The following is a 19,455-nucleotide window of genomic DNA, read 5'->3' as shown; positions in this document are numbered from 1 at the left end:
TAAAAATGTCACATGTGGATAAATGCTAAAGAAAGAAATAAAGTAAAAGGGAAGAAAAAGGTGTTTAGGAAAGTTCTTTAGGATATTTAAGCAGTGATACGAAGGAACTCTGGAAATAAGCACGTGCAGATCTAGGTGATGAAGGTTCATGTCAGAGCAAGTGCAAAGGCCTTGAGGTGGGATTGCTCTTGGGTACAGAAAACAGCAAGAAGGCTGGTGTGGCCAAAGCAGAGTAGGTAAGAAGAAGGGTGATATATGAGATCAGAGAGGTAGCTAGAGCATATAGGGACCTTTAGCCACGTTTGGATTTTATTCTGAATGAGACAGAAAGCCCTGTGTTGATTCTGAGCCAAGGGATCTGATCTCTATTTTGAAAGAATCACTCTGGCTGTTCTGTAGCAAACGGGCTATAGAAACACACGGGTGGAAGTAGAGGAAACAGGAAACCAGTGCAATAGCCCAGGCAAGAGATGACGGTGGCTTGGAGGTTGGTAGCAGTAAAAGTGGGAAGAAGAGGGTGGTACAGCCGATGGACTGCTTACGGGGATGAAAAGAGCCAAGGATGATGCTCGAGACTGGGGCCTGAACAGGATTACAGTTGCCGTATCTATGAGGAAGACTGTGAAAGGAACAGGTCTGCTTACAGGAGTTGGGAAGAAGTCCAGTGGTTCTGTTTTAGTTATGCTAAACATGAAATGGCCTATTAGATATCAAGTCAAGATTAAGAATGAGCACTTGGAGTTCAGGGGACAGTTAGGGCTGGAGATAGAGGAACTCAGGAGAAAACAGAACAAAGCCCAACAAGAAGAAAACAGAAGAGGCCACTACAGACTTGAGATGAACCAGCGACTACAAATGGATCTGACTTGTTGTTATAAAGTTTCTGCAAAGGAAAAGGCGGCAACAAGGAATTTCTCTAAATCAGGTTTACTTGAAAGAACATAAAGTATGAAAAAGCATTCAGTCCTTTGAGCCTCTTCCACTGTTCCAAAGAGCTCTTAGATGAAATCTAGTGTAACCTATCATGATTTGGCATTTTTCCTCTAAAAGTCTGATAAAATTGCAGTTTCAAGTCAGGAAATAAATTGGTGTACATACACGTATTTTAAACACATACTAGTTAAATTGCTTTAAGGGCATCTGTTTTATATTAAGCTGCAACAGTGTACTGCCGATGCATATTTATGCATAAAACGGCTGGTAAAAATACAGGACAAAAGATCCTGTGTTTTCTTTTTGAAACTTCATAAACATTTTTAAGTGGGTATGAATTTTTTAGGGGGGATGTGAATTTTTTAGGGGGATATGAATTAGAACACCTATTTTAAAAGTGTAATCAGGACTCCACCTGAAGCAATTCACCAGTGAAAAACCAGCTCAAACAGATCTAATTTACTAACTTTTGAATCAAACCAAAATTTAAAAATTTCTTCTGAACTATAAAGAAAATTAAAGGTTTTTCCAAAATAGGCATTCTGATGGAATTTTTAGAAGGAAGAGCTAACAAAGGGAAATATCAACGTGGCTATCTCTTCCTCCAGGAAACTCTTCCTGATCTCTAGACTTAGCAGACGTTTACCTAACTCTTTAGCAGCATTCATCACACTGGGTCATTGACCCAGTCACTTGACACTATGCACAAACAGACTGTAAAATACTCAGAGGGCAGTGATAGAGTTTCATTCGCCACTGTATCCCTGTGCCTAGCACAATGCCTGGCACATGGAAGACACTAATAAACATTTTTTTTCTCCAACAGACGGTTGCTTGGATGTGGTCCTTAGCATCCCCAGAGAGTCATTCTCCAAATAGGGTAAGAGAAGATTCCAGAAACAAATCATAGGTATCCTGTGCGTATGGAAGAGTGGAGATGGATGTAGTTCTGTGCCGTAAAAAGGAGCAAGTAGAAGTTAATCTTCCATCTCTCTTGTCCTTAGGCATCCAACCTTTATATTTCTCTGCTCATATCTCTTTGTCCATTCTTCCTCTCCATTCTAGCTCATCTTTTGTCTCATCCTCTCTTCTCTTAGTCCAATGGATGTGAAGGCAGTATTATCCATCAGACGAGCACAAGGACTTGTTTAATTCTCTGCTTAAAATGCCAGAGGCCTGATACATTGGGCATAAAATACATATTTGGAAAATGAAGGAATCAATGAATTAATGAATAGACAGATGATGGCCCTTCTTTCACTTCTCTTGCCTCTTTTCCTTTTATTCTTCACTTGGCTCCCTTCTTCCCCTATTTTCACTACTATTGGTCCATCCCCATCTCTCATTCTGTCCCACTCCACAGTATAAGTAGGATTGTTTTAAAGTTTCATTTAACAAATTCTTGACAAGTTCCTCATTTGTATTCTGAGAGGTGTTATGTGCTAGTGTTACTGAGCTAGCAAATAAAAAGCTTAGCATTTTGCAAACATCCACTTTCATTAAAAATATTGGTTCCATTCAGTAACACCTGATTTGAGAAAAATGTTACAGGAAATACTTTTGACACATATAACTGATAGCAATGGTGGATATGAGTTAGGCCGTCAGGTTTTATCTTTCTCAAATGAAACAATAGGTAGATAATATTTCCATGTGTGCTCTACTGAAAATCTGAAAGGAATTGCTCTTTATACTAGGAAATAAAAGAATGTAAATAAAGCCAAGAAGTAAAAGTTAAACATTTTTCAAAATATTATCTTTGTATAAACCATTTTCTTAGGAAATTAAACAGGTTAAATAATAAATGAATACTTCACATAAAAACTCATTTAGAAAAGCATATTAATAGGATCATTTCAATAAAAAAGTAATTAGGTTAAAAAAGTTCTTTTTAAAAACTAAGCTTGAATATTACTTTAAGAATGTTTCCCATGACATGAAATTAAAACATACATTTAAATTATTTTATAATTATTAAATGTAGAGTTATGTCTACTGTTTATAATTTTTCTTTTGGAATAATTGAAAGTATAATGTAACATTGTAGCCTTTCTAGATGATAAAAACCTAGTGAACCAGTACAAGTGGCCATTGAACCTCTATATTTTGTTAAAATAAAGTGAACTTTAAAATATTTTATAAACCAAATTCTTACATCATTGGGTTCATGTTCTAGGTCCAGAAACTGACATTTTTGAGTTTAAAAATTCCCCTGCAGCAATCAATACCATGTATTTAAATTTTAAATCTTTTTGTCAAATTTTCTGAACTGGAAGCCTTTTATTACAGTGCTGGACAAATGAAGATGCCTGAGACACAACGGAAAATCACCAACACACCATTACCTTTTAATGGCAAAGCTGAGCAGCCACAAGAGAGCTTACAACCCATTGAGAACAGAGCAATTCTACATCCTAACAGGAGAAGCCATCCACTTCCCAGCCACCCCCAACCCAGGCCAATTACTGATTTTTACAAAGAACTTAGTCTGTGTGCAAGTAGCTTTAGCTGGCTTCTAGCCTACTTCAAAGAATGCTTTCAATTTCAAAAACATATAAATTTTAAAACATATTTAAACAGAAGGGAAGTCAGTTTCTGAACACAAATATAAAGTGGTTTCCTCAAAGACCATCTGCCTCTCCTTTAAAATTTCCTATTTGAAGCATAAGTAGAATGCTCAGCATGCAGAACTTTTGACACATAGAGTTTACTAATTAGAGGGACGGAAGGTATATTTTCAAAAGGAGGCTTACTGCGCTTAGTTTTATTAAGCTCTGTGGAAAGAAGGAAAGGAAGAAGGAAGAGTATGCAGGTATGAAAACCGAAAGCAGAGGTTTTCATTCAAAATAACTGCTCCTCCCCCCTACTCCTTGAACTTTAAAATTCTCTAACTTTAAAAGCAAGATAAGTATTTTAGTCAGGGAATATTATTCTCTTCCCATAGAACATTTTATTAAATACAGAATTATTTTTTCTGAATATTTTCATAAGCCTTAAGATATTAAGATTTTCACCTCTTGCTCCCTTCTATCTGCATGGCAAACATTTAACCCTCTTTCATGACTCAAATCAGGCCCTTCCTAATATCTCACTCCCTCCTTTGGTCGCTCACTTACAATCTTTTCTTAGCCTTCAAGATGAAGGTTTTGCAATCTCCAAACTGGAAGAACAATGGGACGAGACCAGGCTGGGGAAGGAGTGAAGAGGTAGCATTTCTCAAAAGACAAAATCACAAATCCCAGGATTCACAAAAGTATTTCCAGAAGGTTTACAACAGTAAGGATGGTTATGGCATCTGTTTCAATTAGAATTTTTAAAAATCAACAAATAAGACAAGTGCTGCAGTATATTTTCCCGTCATCAGGAAGTAGCTGGAGAGCCTTCATGTTTTGTTAGTGAGCGGGCTGTAAGGAGATGGGGGCAAACCAGCGCGCTCGTGACTCCATCGCTGAGCTGGGTCTTTGCTCCACTGCGAGCCTCGCAGAGGTCTGACATTACAATGTTTTCTAGTGTTTCTCAGTCATATGCTATTTCATTTGCAAACCTAATGGACCACTGGTTAAAGACAGCAAGCAAGGACGTGGGAAAACAAGTTGAGGAGGAACACAAAAACGGTAACTCCATACATTTGACGCAAGATGCTCCATGATGACTTTTATCCGGTTGAAATTCTTACATAGCACCTCAAGACGTCTCTAGTATTTAGAAAATGTTAAAGAAGAGAATGTATAATGAGTATATAATCTTATTTTTAGCAGATGGCATGAACACTATGAAAGTCTGCAGTGTATTCTTCCAATGTGCTTGTACCCAGGGACCTAAAACTTTCTCCCTTACCTCATCACGTAGAAACAGAACATGAAAATTATAAAATCTAATCTAACTGTTTTTTTGAAAAGTAAATGATAGTAATGGTAAACACCTGGTCACGAAACCATGATGCTATCTAAGGCCAAATCAAAAATATTCATTTAAAAATCTGTGTGTTGATAAATAATGCTCTTTTTGGTACAAAACTAATTTAAAGGAAATTAAACCACGTATACCACTTGTTAAATGAAAAAAATTAAACTTCTGTCCTTATATTATATGAATGTTATTGATTTTGCAAGTGTATTTTATAATACAAGCCAGATAATAAATAAAATAATCTTACGTACACTAGCTTATCACATCCCATATAACAGTATACTTGGAAAGGTGTCCTTCTAGACCCTGGTACATTCAAGTACTGTTTCCACAACTTTAAAAGTGTCTGTCACATTGCAAGCTGTGGTCACAAACAGTGTACACTAGATATGCAGAATACTCAGCACTGGCTTGCCAAGGCTAAAATCAACATCAAGGCCAATATCATAAGTGAGGGAAGAGCAATCATAAAATTGTGCTTCCTATTTTACATCTTTCCCAAGGTCAAACTACCAAATGTTAGCAAATGAGGATTCACAGAATGAAACCCCTTTAGGGAACACGTTTGCTTTCTAAAATCCACCCACATTTCCATTTTTCTAAGGGCTTTACTCACAGCAGAACTTATTATATCTTCAACAATTGTCCTTGATAATAGAAAGCAAAACGGGGATGATATTCACAAATTTGCCCATTGTTCTTTCCCTGAGGATATTACCTGGCATTTCACCTCCTCAGAAGTCCTCTGATGAAACAAGCACTTACTATAGATGTCTGTCAAGTATGTATAAATATATAAAGCCCTGGAACATGATTTCCATTGTTTAATTTTCCTCCCACATCCTGAGGCTCAGAACTACTATGATATTCTTAAATAATTTATTATAGGATATTGTTGTAGGTTTCCATAGCTCTGACATAAGAGTCCTTTCTGTTAAAAATTTCATTTAGTTATGCTCCTATCCAAAAACTACATTATCACAATGAATTCAACTTTTTTCCATAGAGCACACTTGAAAATTCTTTTGTTCAACTTGAACCACATGTTCTCTTACATGATAATCTAGTTTCATTAGTCTCTTTCCATATAATTGGAACAAAAATCTACCCCTGGGCAATGCCAGTATTCTTCACTGTAATTTTTCTGAGTTCCAGGACTAAATTCCTAAATGAAGTATGCTAGCTGGTGTGTACCACCTGACTGAGGCTGAATTGGATAAAGCAGAGTGTGCCTCAAATCATCTGTGTTTTTCCATCAAGGTAATGGAGAAAAGAAAACTACAGAAAAATATTCCATGCGAAAGATAATACTGAACACTAACCAACTGCTTAATGTAATCCCCAAATGAAAGATAAATTCAAGTGTGAGCTGAGGTTATGCTCACTATGTAGAAATTTAGGTGAATATTCTTTCCAGGAGAAATTTTGGCAGGCGAGGCACCACTTGTCATACTGATCATACGTCACATCTCAGGGAGTGAAACCCCAGAAGCATATATTTCACATTAGAGCACGTGAAGTGTGCGTGACTCATCCACAAGCTGCTCGGGCCTGCACCAGCATGTTTTGGGGACTAGTGTCTGGAGCTATTTCTGGAAGGCCATGGCCACAGGGGAGGGAACGCTTCAGTGGGTCAGTCCTTCCGTGGCTTCCCATGCCTGCCCTGGACATGCTGGACACTGCTTGACGACCTATGTGAGCGGGAACCAGGAAAGAAAGGACACGAGACCAGAGAGAGTCACAGCTCTAGTTTCATAGACCAGAGGATGCAAGAAATCAGGCTCTGAGGTCAGACAGTCCCTCTCATGTGTTCTCTCAAGAGGTGCTCCTTTCTTTTCAGAAATAGAGAAGCAAGTGGAAAAGAAACAAAAAAAAAATCATGGCTTCATTCCCACCCCCACCCACCCCTTCCTCGAAGAGGTAGCTCAAAATTGGCCTTTCCCCACCTCCTCCAGCCACTCTTCCAGACAGCCAGATACACAAAACAGACGGGTGGGATTGCAAAGCAAGGACACAATGTCATTATATGTCCTTTCTTCTGGTACCATTTTGAATTAAACAGCATAATGAATACATAAATGGTACTATTCCCAGCTTCTCTTCTGACCAGGAGCGTGAGTTGGTGACTAGATAAAACACCAGCACATGCCCTGCACCACTTCAGTGGTGACCTACAGAGATTCAAAAGGGAGGACCCCTTGCCCCATTCAGAGTTCATCAGAGTGTGAAGAGGAGGGGATCTGGAACAGCAGATTACATATATCTTCTCTTCTATAATGCGCACGGCTGAAAGTAAAGTCTGACAGACTCTTTCTTGGCTAGTTAGTGGGACTCCTTAGTGGGAAAGCAATATAGAAGCCTGAGTTCTAAAAAGATAGACAAGCCCCAGGCTAGGGAGAGAGGCTGGCTGCCGGGCTTGAATCTGGTCCTGACCAAATCTTCCAGTCTCTTCCCCGGCGTTTGTCTCTCATGCTCTGAATTTTCCATGCGTCACACCTTCGTGTCTCTGTGGAGTGGGCCAATCCCTCTGCCTAGAGCTGTCCCCTCTCTCCCTTTTCCATCTACCAAACGAACTCCCCCTGATCCCTTGAGGCCCAGCTGAAAAGTCTTCTCTCGTGGGAGGCCTTCGAGACTCACCCAGCTGGGGAAGGACACCCCTCGTCTGCGCTCCTGCAGTGCTGTCCACGCACCCTCTCCCACACTCCGCCTGGGATACCACGGCTATTTCCGTATACTTGACTTCCAAGAAGGTAGAACTTCTACTTTATTCTTTTTTTCCTCCTGGTTCAGTTGAGTCTGACTCACTGAGCGTGTTCAAAAAATGTTTGCTGAATGAATGAATATGGACTGAGTATATGTAATATTAGTGACTTTGTTAGCCTTTGTGACTTCTATATAGAATTGCTAATAAACCAAGGCAACCATCACTGTGTAGCCAAAAAAAAGTTCTCTTAACGTCCTCCCCTCCTTCCCACTTTTCTCTCTCCTCATCTTCATTGCTTCCTACAGCAAAGTCATTCAGTGACTCACACAGACCAGACTCTAGAATTATAGAAGATATAAGGTCAGAACCCTGCCCTCAAGGACTCTGAGACCAGTAAGGGAGACAGTTGTATGAGTCAATAAATCACATGCGAACTGTACTAGTGCCCAGCAGAGGGGTCACTAGCTTGGCTGGGGCAGGTCGGGGAAGGCTCACTGAAGAGCCGATGCCAAGGAGGTACCAGGAATCTAGACTCACAAGTGTAACTCAAACTTCTTAATCCTTACGTGACACAGTGGGGAAATATTGATGTAATTATAAATTCTAAAAATCTACTTCCTTAGATTGACAAAAACTGGTATAAACCTAATACAGACCCCTTTGACTTTCAAAAGTTAAAGGTGGTGATATCTGGTAATAGCAGATATTACAAAGTAAACACCAGCAAGTAAAAGGAATAGGGGCCTAGGGTTTTGCCACCGATTGTAGAAAATACCTACCACATTTCTTCCTTGGTTTAAAAAGACTCACAAACCTCTAAAATGTGTCTTGTTCTCACTCCATGTTGTGGAGAGGAGAAAAAAGACACAGCAGTATTAAAGATAGTGGTACCTAAAATACCACGATTTAATTGTTTTCTCTGAAGAATCAGAAAGGATGTAGTTCAATTAAGAAGAAAGAAAGCAAGCAAAGAAAGAGAACCAGAAAGGAGATGCAGGAAGGGCTGAACACAGGCCAGGCGGACCCTGGGGAGGAGAGCCGCCTGGGTAGGGACGACCTCTACGCTTTTCTCCACCACTTGCTGAGGCCGCGTGAAAATCCCACCACTGAATCCACAGTTTTCCAGCACAGCAAAGCCCTCACTAAACCCAAACGTGTCGCCTGAGAGACATGTGACGCTTCTGTGGCGCTCGTTGAAGCACTTCTCATTTTATCTCGTGTACTTCTCCAAGCCCCTCACCAACGAGCTATTACGACAGCAGCTTCATTTTAAGGACGAGGAAAAGGGGGCTAAGAGAAATCCGTGCACTGTTCTCTGGTACGTGTTCACCTGCTCTCACGACAGCAGCAGAATGTTGTCTGTCTTCGCAGAAAACTCAGTCCTGAAGGAATTATACACAGGACAGATGGGGAGAGGGGGTTAAGTGAAAGGCGGGGTCTGGAACAGTGGTGTACCCGGGCCTTCAGAAATGGAGATTTAGTCACTCATTTATTAAGGGCTTATTAGGTACCAAGGCACCAGGAGCAAGGCGCAAAAACTACCCCTTTCACCACTTTGCCTGGTGATCCAAGTGAAATACGAATGTAAAAAATGTCACGTTTCTCTCCAGTTCTAACAAATTTTAGCCTTCCTCAGCCAAAGATTATTTTCCTGACTATTGGCCATATTTCTTTGTAAGTCACTGTGTCAAAATACAAGCTGCAGTAACGCAGGCAGCACGCTAATCTATCAGCTCGATTTAGAAACACACGCGTCTGCGGCTCTCCCACAGCCCTGCGAGGCGCGCTGGCCTCCCCGGCCTCTGAGCATTCACACGAAGGATTGCTGGGGATTACCGAAGACCAGCTGGGAGACGTAAAGTGAAATGGATGGCCTCTGAATGTTCCACTCTCCCATTGCCTGACTGCAGCCAGCCGCCCTCACCAAATTAGTGCCACGGAGAGAGGGATGCTCGCTCCCCAGCGCAGGCTGGAAAGATCAATCGGCTACAAAAGAGCAAGTGGCTAAAGGAAGAAGGAGAAAATGAGGCCTTGATACCCTGTCATGTGACTGTCAAGGTATTTACAGGCACTCATACAGGGAAGGATCAGAGATGGAATCTGGAAAGAACTCTCCCCTCCCACGTGGCCCTCCTGCCATCACCCCCCCAGATAAGCATGACCGTGTTCTCTTGTTTCATGAATGCCTTCTGCTTTCCCACCTGATCACATTTAAAAACAGCAGGGAACCCGTATTTTTTATGTGGGGTGAAATGTGCTAAATTAAATATGTGTCTGCATTTCTACACTATTGGCCAATTCGTTTAGGAAAAGCCCAGAAATAAAAGACCAGAATTTACCAGAAATTGTGAGGATTAAATGAGGTAATACATGCTCCTGGCACACAGGAAGCTTAGCAAATAGTAGCAAGATCATCACTGTTACCCCGTTCATCAACTATAAGACAAACTCAATAATTAGGAAGAGATGCCATTATATTACGCACCACTAAGAAAAACCACGACAAACTATATCAGGCTATTAGTCGTAAAACAGATTCCAACATCAGAGACGTAAAATTGTAAAACAATATGCATCTTGGAATTAATAAAATACAACATCACTATGTGTAGCTCCAGGTTCCTGGAACAATGTAAACAGAGGTCTACGAAGCTGGTATCAGAGGATGTACAGGAAGTCTGTGTCAGCAGAGCCACATCAGGCCCTGAGTTTCTGACCTCTCAGAACCTCTCCCACTAACAGACTGGGTTGCTCTCCTTGACTCTTAGCATCATCCAAAGGCTTTCACCACCACTCTCAGTTCATTGTTTTCGCCATCCTCTGAATCAGTCATTGCAGAACAGACTATCATAAGTCACTCAAAACCCAAAGTACAACCCTGATATAAAGTTATATCACTTGAGCCAAGTCAACAGTCTTGCCAAATTTGGCTGTACTCTGGAGGTGACCTAACGCACATATGTTCCCAGTATCTTTTTTCAATACTCAGTTAAGCAGTGCAATTTCCCCTGGAACAGAATTTAAATTACTTACTTTAAAACCCAAGTTCACATTTTTCCCCCCTACCACATAGCTCTCTCTAAATAACCAAGTGAAAGCATTTATGAGGATAGTCTGGGTAGAGACACTGTAGATGGATTTCAAAGCCATTCGTCATTAGCCTGACAAGTCATACAGATAGGTATTGGATGCTCCACAATCTTAGAGGACTGTTTTTCAAGGAGAGTACAGGCCTTCAAGACTACTTAACATGGAAGGAACTGAAGAAAGATATACAAAGACATATTACAGAAACTACACAGGACCTAAAGAAAAACAGGGCACATTGTCTCTGCAACACCCTTGTTACTTCAATGCCAAGGAGTAGGTGACCTTCTAAAGCACCAGCCAGAGTCCTTGGTGGCCAAGAGCCCACTGCATTCCTTGGCTGTACAAATATCTGAGCGTGGACTGTCCACTCTGCTCACTTTATCGCAATGCACATATACTCATCAGATGTCTTTTTAAGAATACTTTTTCACGACCACAGACAACTCCTAACTACTAAAATCAGATTATGCTGCCTGTGGTCTGGGCATTAACCCCCCCACTTCCTCTGCACTGTCCTTAATAACCATCACTCTCAGAGGTGCCTCAACAAAGAAGAAACATCTGAACTTCCCAATTTCTGAGATTCAACAGTCTACCCTCATGATCACAAAAGAGTCAAGTTCTCCTTTTCTTAGGTTATACAGATTTAATTAGTTTTTTTAATAAAAAAAAAATCCAAATGATTCTTTCTTTCCCTCCAGCCTTATTTTGCACATACTCTCTCCTCATTTTCCAGAAACATCTAAATGCAAAACAGAACATATTCGCTAAAGGAAACAGAGTTTGATAATTAAAGCAAATATAAATGAATTTGCATATGTGAGGTTTTCAACTTTGAGTTCAGAGACAATGAAAAGCATAACAGTCCAAATGAAAATTAATCTGCTGTTTGTGCAAAAAATTCAGTAAGTTATCAGGGGCAGGAAAAGAAATGTTGGTTTCAAAGAAAATAAGACACAAATACCCCTAAGTGAAGATTATTATTGTAAAGCCTATCTGGAGGGGAAAATTAAACCCAAGCATTATCAATAAAAGTTAACTCCAGAAAACTTAAATGCAAGGATCATTTTGGGAAATGGAGCAAAAATGAAATACAGAGGAAAAAGGCATAAAAAGAAGATTAAGGAAACAGTAAGTTGACAACAAGAAAGTTACAAAGACATAGTAAAGAGAAGTATGAGAATTACTTGTCATGAAGAAAAAGTAAAGATTGACAAAAGTAGAAAAAAGATACAATGATTTTACATGGCTGCCTGATAATAATTCAGTCCAATAAGTCAGAGAGTTGATCTTCAGAAGCAAATCAATGAAGAGGCAGCTTCTAGGTAAATGGGGAGAGTACTGGGTGATGGGCACCATTGTTACCATTGTTCTAATCTGAGCAGATTGTGATACTGGCTCCCCAGGTGCTCCTGCTAATGACTAAAGAAAGGTTTCCCTCCCTGCTTCCACCATGGCTAGCATGTTGTGCAAAAGAAACATTGAAAGTCGACATGCACTATGTTTCATAGTACAGTGTAGACAGAGCAAGTTTTACTAAGCTAAAGGCAGATATAGCATTGGCTACACACAGAGACAGAGAGTTGTAAAAACTCTTCCTAAAATGATGAATCTCAATTCCCCAAATGCCCTCAATCACACATAAAGTGTCATGCCCCAACCAATGCCTTCTGAACATATCCAACTGCCTTTCCTTAGGCGGGGGTTAGTGCATACCTAGGTGCTATATCAAGGTGAAGACTAAATATCTTTAGTTTTAGTAAGGCACTAGGATCAAAACAGAAAGGCAGTTATCAGAAAGAGTAGGTAGCAATTAGAGGCTAAGCAGGAGGCTGTAAGAATCAAAAACAAAGGAACTCGGTAAGCATGTAATCATGAAATCCCCAAAACATCCCAGAAAGAGATAAAAATAAATACCTTTGGGTAAAGTGTTGTTATTTCCCCAAAGAGGAATTCAAGAGAGTTAGACCTCTTTGGTCATAATATAAACTATTATCAGTGTATTAGGAAGAAGAAGCAAAGTAAGGTGAGGTTCTTTTTTCTTCCATATTTAAACTTACATTGGGAAACTTGTCTATACATTGATATACTGGACTCCAACTATATGAAATCTTTAAATAAACTAAAAGTATTTTTCAGGATGTTACTTTGAGCAGAGGAGGTAGGGATAAAACATGTTAAGAAAACTAACTTACATGTAGGGTTCAGTTTTAAACAATGAATGACAAAAATAACAAAAACTTGGCTTATAGATTCCGAAGTATATCCTGTGTTTAGTTTTTGGGCTGTTCTTCAGCCACAGTACTGCATATCACAAATGAAGCCTAGAAGCACAACACCAAGTAAGGTTAAAATGTGTTAAGTTCTACCTACTAAGGCCAATAGAACTTCAGAAAGATTTTCAACAATGATTTTCGTTGAAATTTAAAAGATGATTTTCTGCTTAACATTTTTGGAACATAATAATCGTCTTTACCTTGAATAATTAAAAATGAAAGAGCTAATGGATGTAATACTTTTAAGTGAAAAGAAACTAACTTGTAGCACATCAGCTACCTTCATACCTGTTAATGCACTAATGTGATTACATCAGAGATAAGTGGTTAAATCTTGAGAGATCAACGCTGTAATTAGGAAAAGTATATTTCTCCTGAGTCGTTACACATGTGCCCTAGTATAAATATTTGTAGTGGTCAAATACTGCTAAGCTTTCCCAGACAGTGTTTTAAAGATGCTAGGTAAAATGCAGTTGGTAACTCCTTTTCTGAGTTGCTTGTTATGTGGCAATTAAATAAATCAAGGATGCAGGTCAAAACGAGACAGATACATGAGAATATGTAGCACCAAGGCAAAAAGGTAAGATAGTGGAAGATCATTCCAAATTCAATTACCAATCAGGTCATATCTCTGTGTCACCTCTCACTGCATTCATCCCTTTCTTTCCATCTCCACTGCTTCTTGGACCTTCATGATCTTTTGCTTGCAACTTTCCAAGGTAGGCTCTCTGTGTCCCCTCTCCCCCATCCTCCACATCTTTTTCCTGCCACCAGATAAAGAGAAATATGAGATCCACCTAGTGGTTGCAGAATAAAGACAAAATTCTTAAGCATGACATTAAAGGTCCTCAATCTAGCCTCATCCCTCCTTTCCACTGCACCCAGCACTCGCTGTTTCAGTTACACTGGTCTCTTTGTCATCCCAGGGTCCTATCCTATACTCAGGTGGCGTTACATTTTTGTTTATAGTGTTTCCTCTTTAAACAATTCTTCCATCACCATCTGTGTTGCTCATAACCTCATTCATCCTGCAAGATCCAGCTTACATGGCACCTCCTTCAAGGAGCTTTCCTGTAACCTATTAATTTTATTTCTCTATACTCTCCTAGCACTTTATTCATATAGCATTGATCACATTCTGTTTTGAATTGAAGCTAATTATGTAAAAATCAATCTCCACACTAGACTATAAGCTACTGAACACCACGAGTCACACCTCTTAAGCACTTTGTGGCATTTATTTGCTAATATGTCTTTTCTATTTCAATAAACCATAAATTTCTTGAGGTCATGATTGCCTCTCTTTAAAAATATTTTAAATAAAAAATTAAATATATATTTAAAATATAAATATAACACTTAATATAAATGTATGTCAAGGTTCCATTTACCCCCTGAATAAACAGAAATTACCCAGAGCGTCCCGTCCTGGTAGAACAGGGCAATAGCCTTTGTGCTCCCTTCATCTCACACATTCCCTCTCCATCTTTCAGAGATCATCACTGTCTTAATTTTGTGTTTCTTATTCCCTTGTTTTTATGATAGTCTTATCCCACACGCATGTACCCCTAAACAACACATTGTTTGTTTTTGCACGCCTTTGCTTTCTTATGAACGGAATCATACCGCATTTACTGCTGCAACTTGTATGTGGTTTTGTTTTTTTGGCTCAACATTTTGCTCCTGAGATTCACATACGCTGATGCGTGGAGCTGTAGTTCATTCACATTCACTACCTAAGAGAACCTCCTGCAAAGGAGCTCTGGGAGGCATGTATGAGAAAAATGTCCACAGCAACAGCCTTTGTAAACGCAAAAACTGCAAATGACCCAAATGTTCCTTATCAGAGGTGACGGTATTTTCTACACGTGCACTTCCTAATGCATCTGGCATACAGTAAGCCTCCATAAGCATTTTCTGAATAGATAAATGGACTGGAGGAAAAAAATGCAACTGATTCACCATGGCCTCCTCCTCCGAGCCCAACATGTGCTCAGATGCTCAGTAAATATCTGAGACATTTATCCACAAAACCATGTTAGCCCCTAAGGCTGGCTCTGGAAGATATTCAGATTAACTGAGAACTCAGATGATCGGTGCCAAGCAAGTGAGAGAACAAAGTGGAAATTGTGATGTGGGAATGCCTACCACAAGCGAAGTGGACGGAGTGTTATCTTTGATGGTGCTAATTCTTCCTTCTTACTTTTGAGTCCCTACAAGCCACTGTGGTTCATAAGTATCCCTCTCTCTCTCTGCAACCCTCCCTCTCCCCTACCTCCTCTATCTCCGTTGCTACTCTCTTCTTCGGGATGAACCTGCTCTGGTACACCTGGGAAGGATTTAAGGATGGTGGTAAGAATTGACTTTCGAATTTCCCTTCTCTGCCTACCCATCTCAAACTCTGAGTCAGTCCAATGATAATTATATTTTGTTGGGCAATGATGTGTCTCTCACTATGTCACCGTTTGAACACTGCATACCAATTTTAAGGCAGTTGAGCTACCCTGTTTATTGCCTTTTTAACATATTTGATGTCAGCTCGAGCAAAACCAACCCCATAGAAAAAATGATCACCATCCCCGCATGCTATTCGTCTATTTCTCACTTTACTGAAATAGAAACTAATCCTCAGGATAACACTGCCGGTGAAGATGCAGGGGAAGACAGATTACATCAAACCAAACGAGTATATGTTTATCTGCAGCACTAGTCAATGACTTTCCAAAGAATTGGTATAGAAAATAATGAAAAGGAATTAAATCCAAAGGTAAAGAAAAGACTGTCAACTACAGACAAGTTTTTCCATGAAACTGAGTATTATTCACAGAAGTTCATCTCACTTTGAGTCGCCTTCATCGTTCTACCATAGTCATAATTTAGACCTGACTATTTAGCCAAAAAAAAAAAAAAAAAGAAACGGAAAGAAAAAGAAAAAAAAGGGAGGGGGTAGCTGTGGAAAGGAAGGAAGGGAAAAAGTCATCATTCTGACACAGCAGATATACAAATAAACCTTACATGTCATCCTTTCCTTTACCTCCGTTTCATCATTAAATCTCCCTCCACCCCCTTTCCCATTGCTCCACTAGACTCACTTCCTCTTCCACACTTCCCTTGCCTCTCTTGATAAAGATCCTTGGAAGGGATTAAAGAGTGGCCAGTCCTCACTTTTTAACTTCAATGTTTCTCCAGGCAAGGCTTTTCCTTTCTAATTTGAGCTACGATTTCACTGCAAATAATTCAACTCTTTCTATTATGCTCTGGATCTTTCCTAGGGTTGCTATATTTCTTATATGTGCTTTAGCTAATGCACACCCTCTGCTCCAGATATATTGCTACTATATTTGAGTGGGTTCAAAATCCTTCTTCAAACAAAATATATGTCATATAAACACTGTCTCCTCCACATACCTCAATCAAATCCAGTAGCTTCCCTGACCTTTTCTGTGTGACTCACCCAGATAGCCTCATCATCTAACTCTTTTAGTTAGCCTGCTAAAAGCAGGATATCTGGAAAAGTCATAACTTACTTTTCTAATTACTTTCTCTCTCAAAGCCTTAGGAAGTAATAAGGAAAATCTTTACTTTGGATTTAATTTCACTACAAATTGTAGAATTGTGTGCTTAGGTAAAAATGACAGGATCCTTGTACCCATTCCCCCCACCCCCAAAAAAAGCCAGTGTAATGTTAGAATTCACAGCAGCCAGAGCAGTGGCTCTGGATGTAATTATTACAGAAGCTTTAGGAAAAGAAGGGAAACCAATATTTTTAATAGCTACAGTGAGCCAGGCACTATGTGAGGTGCTTTCACACATCCTTTTACCTACACAAAAATTGGGAAAAGTTACTACCGCCCTTACTTTATAGATGAGGAGATGAACGCTTACCAAGGCCTGATACTGGTGTTAGGATTTGAATCCAGAGTTTTCTGATCCCCATGCTCCGAAGCAGGACAGGTTAAATCTGAAGGCATCGTAAGAGGGCTGAAGGCCTGACAACACAACCGCACACGATGCAGGCGGCTGCACAGTCTGCTCCTGCATTCTTCCCCCACCTTCCTTCCTAGCACTTGCCATAAATCTCCCTTCCCCCAGCCGTACAGAGCACCACACTGTTCTCTAAAATGATGTGCTGAGGAATGATTCTGTGCCCTCCCACAGATTCTTTCCTTTGTCTGAAATGCTCCCCCTTCTTTCTTCATCTATCTATCTCCTACTCCGAAACCCAGCTCAAGGGTCACCTCCGTCAGCAAGCTTTTCCTCACCTGCTTCTGGTCTGATTTAGATGTTCCTCCTGCATAGCAAGGTACATACCCCTCCAGAGTACTTATCCCACTGGACCATAATTGCACATTTATTTGATGGTTTCCCCTGCTAAGCTATAAAGTTATGCCTGGAAGGGAGGAGCCACATTTTATTTCACTTTGTATCACTAGCATATAGTAAAGTGCCTGATACATCAAGGAAGGAAACTGGGACAAATGGACAGAAATCTCTGGGATCCCCACAGAGAAAATCTGTAAGTGCTGGAATGTCCATCTCATGAACTGGTGTTCAAGCAGAAGCTAGATAATAGCCCATCAGGGGTGGTAAAGAACTCCTAACACCACGTGAGAAGTGGTGCAGATGAGCTAGCACACCCATTCTAGTTCAGATGGTCTGTGATTCCAGGCAACTCCTGACCAAAATTCTCTGATGTAGATGAGCTGACATTTCAGAAGCTACAGTGGCACAATAATAGCAAGACACACAAAGGAGTCAGAAAACCTGGGTCCTAGCCTTGACTCCACCGTGTGACTTTAGGGAGATACGTCATTTCATGTCGTTTTCCCATTTATAAAATAGAAGGTGAAAAGAGAATTAGGTAAAGGTGACCAACTGGATGGCCTCTAAAATGGCCTCTATCTTGCACCAACACTTTGTTCTCTGCTGGTTCTTTTTCTAAACAATAAGGTATGATATGCACAGAGAAAACTGAGTAAAATATACATATTTTGAGTGCACTGGACAGGATGACTTTTGGAAAAAAAGTTAATAAAACAAATGAATACAGGTAAAATCCAAGTCCAAGGGGAAATTGGTATTGACTTACAAAACTTAATCAACTGCGCTACAGTAGACAGTATCCATGGATTTTACACTTGCATATGTGATGCTGAAGGTACATGATATGTGATCATTTGTAATTTTATTGAGAAAGATATTTGAATCCTCCTTACTGTAAAGCTGATGTCCACGGGAAAAGGTTCATTACCTAGTGACTGATTCATAGGCTCTGTTATTCTTGGCTCTTTATAATGAAAGCAGAAACTTGGGTAAAATGGAAAAAACTTTTTTCTGCCTGAAAATGATCCTGACATGAAAACTAGCTGATAGTGTTGGTGACAGAAGTGAATCAGTCTATAAAATAGCCAGAAATTAGCTTTATAAACTACTTTGATCCTGAATTTATAGAACCATTACATATCTGGGTTATTTAACTTTTTCAATTAAACTTTATGTTGTTCAGGGAGAGAGAAAGGGAGAATTACATGTTATATGGCATTTTTACATTTGGAAATTTGTAACTGCCCTGGGACATATTCCATATGAATGCCAAAGGTCTCCTGTGTGGTATTTAGCCTCTTAAAATAGCAACAGTAAAAAAAAAAAAAAAAAAAAACCCTCCCCAATCAACCCAGTCTGGTGAAATGCTAACAGATGTCTTTGAAAATTACTGAGGGAAGGCAGAGTTAGATAAGGATTAAGTGTTTGTAGGTATCTGAAAAGAACGGAAGAGAATCACAAACTAGGGTTCATTATCTACTTTTGATTTTCTCTCAGGCACTACAGCAAAGAAGTTTCACGCGCGTCTTTGCAGAGCTGCACATGCTTATTCTAAACTGAGTCAACCCCGATTTCTAAGAACACAATTTTCAACCCAGTGATTTTTCTTGAGTTTTCCACTTTCCTCACATCAGCTGGCTAAGAGAAGCTATTTGGGTTATAACTTCATTTTTAAAGGGAATGAGTCTTTAGAGAACACTTTGTCTTGTCAGTATTTTGGATCTGAATTTCCTTCTCATCCTTTCACCCTACAACATCAGCTTGCACAAGACACAAAGTAAGACGCACAGCTGTGAGTGTTCAAGATGGCAAGGAGGGCGAAGCAGACAAGTGGCTAATTAGCTCTCCACGTTGGACCCTCAAACATAGGAATCATCCTTCTCCCCTACCTGATACTTCTGGAAGAGTTTATGTCAGTAATGGAAAATGTAAATGCTGTCATATAATTCCACTTTTTTCCCATTCTAGCTCTGAACAATGTTCTGGCTGTTACAATGCATGACCTGTTGCAGTGGTTTTCTCACTGCGCCCTCAGGAACCCCTGGAGCCAAGAAGAGAGAGAAGGTGGAATTAGGAGAGGTCCCATATCCCCCAAACCCATTTTATTACAATTAATCGTTATTATGAGAATGTAAGCTCCCTGAAAGCAAGGCTATCTACCTGTTTTCTTCACTGACATAAACAGAGCCTAGAATATGGTCATATATTCCACAAAAACTT

At 39.8% G+C, this 19,455-nt stretch overlaps 1 protein-coding gene across 2 annotated transcripts in view; it reads right to left on the bottom strand.

Moving 5' to 3' along the window:
* SMYD3 (SET and MYND domain containing 3) overlaps positions 1–19,455 on the bottom strand; it is a 684,321-nt gene that overhangs the window by 148,462 nt on the left and 516,404 nt on the right. The gene's annotated exons all lie outside the window — the stretch shown is intronic.

The sequence above is a fragment of the Hippopotamus amphibius genome, chromosome 3, assembly GCF_030028045.1.
Source record: "Hippopotamus amphibius kiboko isolate mHipAmp2 chromosome 3, mHipAmp2.hap2, whole genome shotgun sequence".
Taxonomy (NCBI): domain Eukaryota; kingdom Metazoa; phylum Chordata; class Mammalia; order Artiodactyla; family Hippopotamidae; genus Hippopotamus; species Hippopotamus amphibius.
Note: the sequence above shows the minus strand (reverse complement) of the source record. Positions and strands in the feature narration are given on the sequence as shown.